Source organism: Amblyomma mixtum, chromosome 3 (assembly GCF_055824585.1).
Source record: "Amblyomma mixtum isolate Tamu chromosome 3, ASM5582458v1, whole genome shotgun sequence".
Taxonomy (NCBI): domain Eukaryota; kingdom Metazoa; phylum Arthropoda; class Arachnida; order Ixodida; family Ixodidae; genus Amblyomma; species Amblyomma mixtum.
The window spans coordinates 389,401,057-389,407,590 of NC_143014.1; positions in this window are offsets into that span (position 1 = coordinate 389,401,057).

Here is a 6,534-nt window from a genome sequence, read left to right on the forward strand (position 1 = left end):
TGATCGCAGTGTAAAACGCTGCCAATGCCAATGCCAATGAACACAATGAAAGCCGACGGCTCATGGCTTCAGTGCGGCTTTTCTGGCTCACTGTTCTCAATGCAAACGCACGCAGCCCACATCTCTCTCTCATCACCCCACGCACCTATGAGCGCGATTCAGGCGTCCCCTGACTAAGTTAGTTAGTTACGCGTACTTCCTTTCCATAAAATCAACGCAGTGTAAAACGCTGCCAACGCCAGTGCAAATGAACACAATGAACGCCGACGGCTCATGGCTTCACTGCGGCTTTTCTGGCTCACAGTTCTCAATGAAAACGCATGCAGCCCACATCTCTCTCTCATAACCCACGTACCTGTGAGCGCGATTCAGGCGCCCCTGACTAAGAGAGTGAGTTACGCGCACTTCCTTTCCTTAAAATCATCGCAGTGTGAAACGCTGCCAACGCCAATGCCAATGAACACAATGAACGCCGACGGCGCATGGCTTCAGTGCGGCTTTTCTGGCTCACAGTTCTCAATGCAAACGCATGCAGCCCACATCTCTTTCTCATAACCCCACGTACCTATGAGCGCGATTCAGGCGTCCCCTGACTAAGGGAGTGAGTTACGCGCACTTCCTTTCCTTAAAATCATCGCAGTGTGAAACGCTGCCAACGCCATTGGCAATGAACACAATGAACGCCGACGGCTCATGGCTTCAGTGCGGGTTTTCTGGCTCACAGTTCTCAGTGCAAACGCACGCAGCCCACATCTCTCTCTCATAACCCCACGTACCTATGAGCGCGATTCAGGCGTCCCCTGACTAAGGGAATGTGTTACGCGCACTTCCTTTCCATAAAATAATCGCAGTGTAAAACGCTGCCAACGCCAATGACAATGAACACAATGAACACCGACGGCTCATGGCTTCACTGCGGCTTTTCTGGCTCACTGTTCTCAATGCAAGCGCATGCACCCCACATCTCTCTCATAGCCCCACGTACCTGTGAGCGCGATTAAGGCGTCCCCTGACTAAGGCAGTGAGTTACGCGCACTTCCTTTCCTTAAAATCATCGCAGTGTAAAACGCTGCCAACGCCAATGCCAATGAACACAATGAACGCCAACGGCTCATGGCTTCATTGCGGCTTTTGTGGCTCACAGTTCTCAATGCAAACGCATGCAGCCCACATCTCTTTCTCATAACCCAACGTACCTATGGGCGCAATTCAGGCGTCCCCTGACTAATGGAGTGAGTTACGCGCACTTCCTTTCCTTAAAAATCATCGCAGTGTAAAACGCTGCCAACGCCAATGCCAATGAACACAATGAACGCCGACGGCTCATGGCTTTTCAGTGCGGATTTTCTGGCTCACTGTTCACAATGCAAACGCATGCAGGCCACATCTCTCTCTCATCACCCCACGTACCTATGAGCGCGATTCAGGCGTCCCCTGACTAAGGGAGTGAGTTACGCGCACTTCCTATCCTTAAAATCATCGCAGTGTAAAACGCTGCCAACGCCAATGCCAAAGAACACAATGAACGCCGACGGCTCATGGCTTCACTGCGGCTTTTCTGGCTCACTGTTCTCAATGCAAGCGCATGCAGCCCACATCTCTCTCTCATAGCCCCACGTACCTGTGAGCGCGATTAAGGCGTCCCCTGACTAAGGGAGTGAGTTACGCGCACTTCCTTTCCTTAAAATCATCGCAGTGTAAAACGCTGCCAACGCCAATGCCAATGAACACAATGAACGCCAACGGCTCATGGCTTCACTGCGGCTTTTGTAGCTCACAGTTCTCAATGCAAACGCATGCAGACAACATCTCTCTCTCATAGCCCCACGTACCTGTGAGCGCGATTCAGGCGTCCCCTGACTAAGGGAGTGAGTTACGCGCACTTCCTTTCCTTAAAATCATCGCAGTGTAAAACGCTGCCAACGCCAATGCCAATGAACACAATGGACGCCGACGGCTCATGGCTTAAGTGCGGCTTTTGTGGCTCACAGTTCTCAATGGAAACGCACACAGCCCACATCTCTCTCATCACCCGACGTACCTATGAGCGCGATTCAGGCGTCCCCTGACTAAGGGAGTGAGTTACGCGCACTTCCTTTCCTTAAAATCATCGCAGTGTAAAACGCTGCCAACGCCAATGCCAATAAACGCAATGAACGCCGAAGGCTCATGGCTTCAGTGCGGCTTTTCTGGCTCACAGTTCTCAATGCAAACGCACGCAGCCCACATCTCTCTCTCATCACCCGACGTACCTATGAGCGCGATTCAGGCGTCCCCTGACTAAGGGAGTGAGTTACGGGCACTTCCTTTCCTTAAAATCATCGCAGAGTAAAACGCTGCCAACGCTAATGTCAATGAACACAATGAACGCCGACGGCTCATGGCTTCAGTGCGGCTCTTCTGGCTCACTGTTCTCAATGCAAACGCATGCAGCCCACATCTCTTTCTCATAACCCCACGTACCTATGAGCGCGATTCAGGCGTCCCCTGACTAAAGGATTGAGTTACGCGCACTTCCTTTCCTTAAAATCATCGCAGTGTAAAACGCTGCCAACGCCAATGCCAATGAACACAATGAACGCCGACGGCTCATGACTTCAGTGCGGCTTTTCAGGCTCACTGTTCTCAATGCAAACGCATGCAGCCCACATCTCTCTCTCATAACCCCACGAACCTATGAGCGCGATACAGGCGTCCCCTGACTAAGGGAGTGAGTTACGCGCACTTGCTTTCCTTAAAATCATCGCAGTATAAAACGCTGCCAACCCCAATGCCAAAGAACACAATGAACGCCGACGGCTCATGGCTTCAGTGCGGGTTTTCTGGCTCACAGATCTCAATGCAAACGCACGCCGCCCACATCTCTCTCTCATCACCCCACGTACCTATGAGCGCGATTCAGGCGTCCCCTGACTAAGGGAGTGAGTTACGCGCACTTCCTTTCCTTAAAATCATCGCAGTGTAAAACGCTGTCAACGCCAATGCCAATGAACACAACGAAGACCGACGGCTCATGGCTTCAGTGCGGATTTTCTGGCTCACAGTTCTCAATGCAAACGCTTGCAGCCCACATCTCTTTCTCATAACCCCACGTACCTATGAGCCCGATTCAGGCGTCCCCTGACTAAGGGAGTGAGTTACGCGCACTTCCTTTAATTAAAATCATCGCAGTGTAAAACGCTGCCAACGCCATTGGCAATGAACACAATGAACGCCGACGGCTCATGGCTTCAGTGCGGGTTTTCTGGCTCACAGTTCTCAGTGCAAACGCACGCAGCCCACATCTCTCTTATAACCCCACGTACCTATGAGCGCGATTCAGGCGTCCCCTGACTAAGGGAGTGTGCTACGCGCACTTTCTTTCCATGAAATCATCGCAGTGTAAAACGCTGCCAACGCCATTGGCAATGAACACAATGAACGCCGACGGCTCATGGCTTCAGTGCGGGTTTTCTGGCTCACAGTTCTCAGTGCAAACGCACGCAGCCCACATCTCTCTTATAACCCCACGTACCTATGAGCGCGATTCAGGCGTCCCCTGACTAAGGGAGTGTGCTACGCGCAATTCCTTTCCATAAAATCATCGCAGTGTAAAACGCTGCCAACGCCAATGCCAATGAACACAATGAACGCCGACGGCTCATGGCTTCACTGCGGCTTTTCTGGCTCACTGTTCTCAATGCAAGCGCATGCAGCCCACATCTCTCTCTCATAGCCCCACGTACCTGTGAGCGCGATTCAGGCGTCCCCTGACTAAGGGAGTGAGTTACGCGCACTTCCTTTCCTTGAAATCATCGCAGTGTAAAACGCTGCCAACGCCAATGCCAATGAACACAATGGACGCCGACGGCTCATGGCTTAAGTGCGGCTTTTGTGGCTCACAGTTCTCAATGGAAACGCACACAGCCCACATCTCTCTCTCATCACCCGACGTAGCTATGAGCGCGATTCAGACGTCCCCTGACTAAGGGAGTGAGTTACGCGCACTTCCTTTCCCTAAAATCATCGCAGTGTAAAATGCTGCCAACGCCAATGCCAATGAACGCAATGAACGCCGAAGGCTCATGGCCTCAGTGCGGCTTTTCTGGCTCACAGTTCTCAATGCAAACGCACGCAGCCCACATCTCTCTCTCATCACCCGACGTACCTATGAGCGCGATTCAGGCGTCCCCTGACTAAGGGAGTGAGTTAGGCGCACTTCCTTTCCTTAAAATCATCGCAGTGTAAAACGCTGCCAACGCCAATGCCAATGAACACAATGAACGCCAACGGCTCATGGCTTCATTGCGGCTTTTGTGGCTCACAGTTCTCAATGCAAACGCATGCAGCCCACATCTCTTTCTCATAACCCAACGTACCTATGGGCGCGATTCAGGCGTCCCCTGACTAATGGAGTGAGTTACGCGCACTTCCTTTCCTTAAAAATCATCGCAGTGTAAAACGCTGCCAACGCCAATGCCAATGAACACAATGAACGCCGACGGCTCATGGCTTTTCAGTGCGGATTTTCTGGCTCACTGTTCACAATGCAAACGCATGCAGGCCACATCTCTCTCTCATCACCCCACGTACCTATCAGCGCGATTCAGGCGTCCCCTGACTAAGGGAGTGAGTTACGCGCACTTCCTATCCTTAAAACCATCGCAGTGTAAAACGCTGCCAACGCCAATGCCAATGAACACAATGGACGCCGACGGCTCATGGCTTAAGTGCGGCTTTTGTGGCTCACAGTTCTCAATGGAAACGCACACAGCCCACATCTCTCTCATCACCCGACGTACCTATGAGCGCGATTCAGGCGTCCCCTGACTAAGGGAGTGAGTTACGCGCACTTCCTTTCCTTAAAATCATCGCAGTGTAAAACGCTGCCAACGCCAATGCCAATAAACGCAATGAACGCCGAAGGCTCATGGCTTCAGTGCGGCTTTTCTGGCTCACAGTTCTCAATGCAAACGCACGCAGCCCACATCTCTCTCTCATCACCCGACGTACCTATGAGCGCGATTCAGGCGTCCCCTGACTAAGGGAGTGAGTTACGGGCACTTCCTTTCCTTAAAATCATCGCAGAGTAAAACGCTGCCAACGCTAATGTCAATGAACACAATGAACGCCGACGGCTCATGGCTTCAGTGCGGCTCTTCTGGCTCACTGTTCTCAATGCAAACGCATGCAGCCCACATCTCTTTCTCATAACCCCACGTACCTATGAGCGCGATTCAGGCGTCCCCTGACTAAAGGATTGAGTTACGCGCACTTCCTTTCCTTAAAATCATCGCAGTGTAAAACGCTGCCAACGCCAATGCCAATGAACACAATGAACGCCGACGGCTCATGGCTTCAGTGCGGCTTTTCAGGCTCACTGTTCTCAATGCAAACGCATGCAGCCCACATCTCTCTCTCATAACCCCACGAACCTATGAGCGCGATACAGGCGTCCCCTGACTAAGGGAGTGAGTTACGCGCACTTGCTTTCCTTAAAATCATCGCAGTATAAAACGCTGCCAACCCCAATGCCAAAGAACACAATGAACGCCGACGGCTCATGGCTTCAGTGCGGGTTTTCTGGCTCACAGATCTCAATGCAAACGCACGCCGCCCACATCTCTCTCTCATCACCCCACGTACCTATGAGCGCGATTCAGGCGTCCCCTGACTAAGGGAGTGAGTTACGCGCACTTCCTTTCCTTAAAATCATCGCAGTGTAAAACGCTGTCAACGCCAATGCCAATGAACACAACGAAGACCGACGGCTCATGGCTTCAGTGCGGATTTTCTGGCTCACAGTTCTCAATGCAAACGCTTGCAGCCCACATCTCTTTCTCATAACCCCACGTACCTATGAGCCCGATTCAGGCGTCCCCTGACTAAGGGAGTGAGTTACGCGCACTTCCTTTAATTAAAATCATCGCAGTGTAAAACGCTGCCAACGCCATTGGCAATGAACACAATGAACGCCGACGGCTCATGGCTTCAGTGCGGGTTTTCTGGCTCACAGTTCTCAGTGCAAACGCACGCAGCCCACATCTCTCTTATAACCCCACGTACCTATGAGCGCGATTCAGGCGTCCCCTGACTAAGGGAGTGTGCTACGCGCACTTCCTTTCCATGAAATCATCGCAGTGTAAAACGCTGCCAACGCCATTGGCAATGAACACAATGAACGCCGACGGCTCATGGCTTCAGTGCGGGTTTTCTGGCTCACAGTTCTCAGTGCAAACGCACGCAGCCCACATCTCTCTTATAACCCCACGTACCTATGAGCGCGATTCAGGCGTCCCCTGACTAAGGGAGTGTGCTACGCGCAATTCCTTTCCATAAAATCATCGCAGTGTAAAACGCTGCCAACGCCAATGCCAATGAACACAATGAACGCCGACGGCTCATGGCTTCACTGCGGCTTTTCTGGCTCACTGTTCTCAATGCAAGCGCATGCAGCCCACATCTCTCTCTCATAGCCCCACGTACCTGTGAGCGCGATTCAGGCGTCCCCTGACTAAGGGAGTGAGTTACGCGCACTTCCTTTCCTTGAAATCA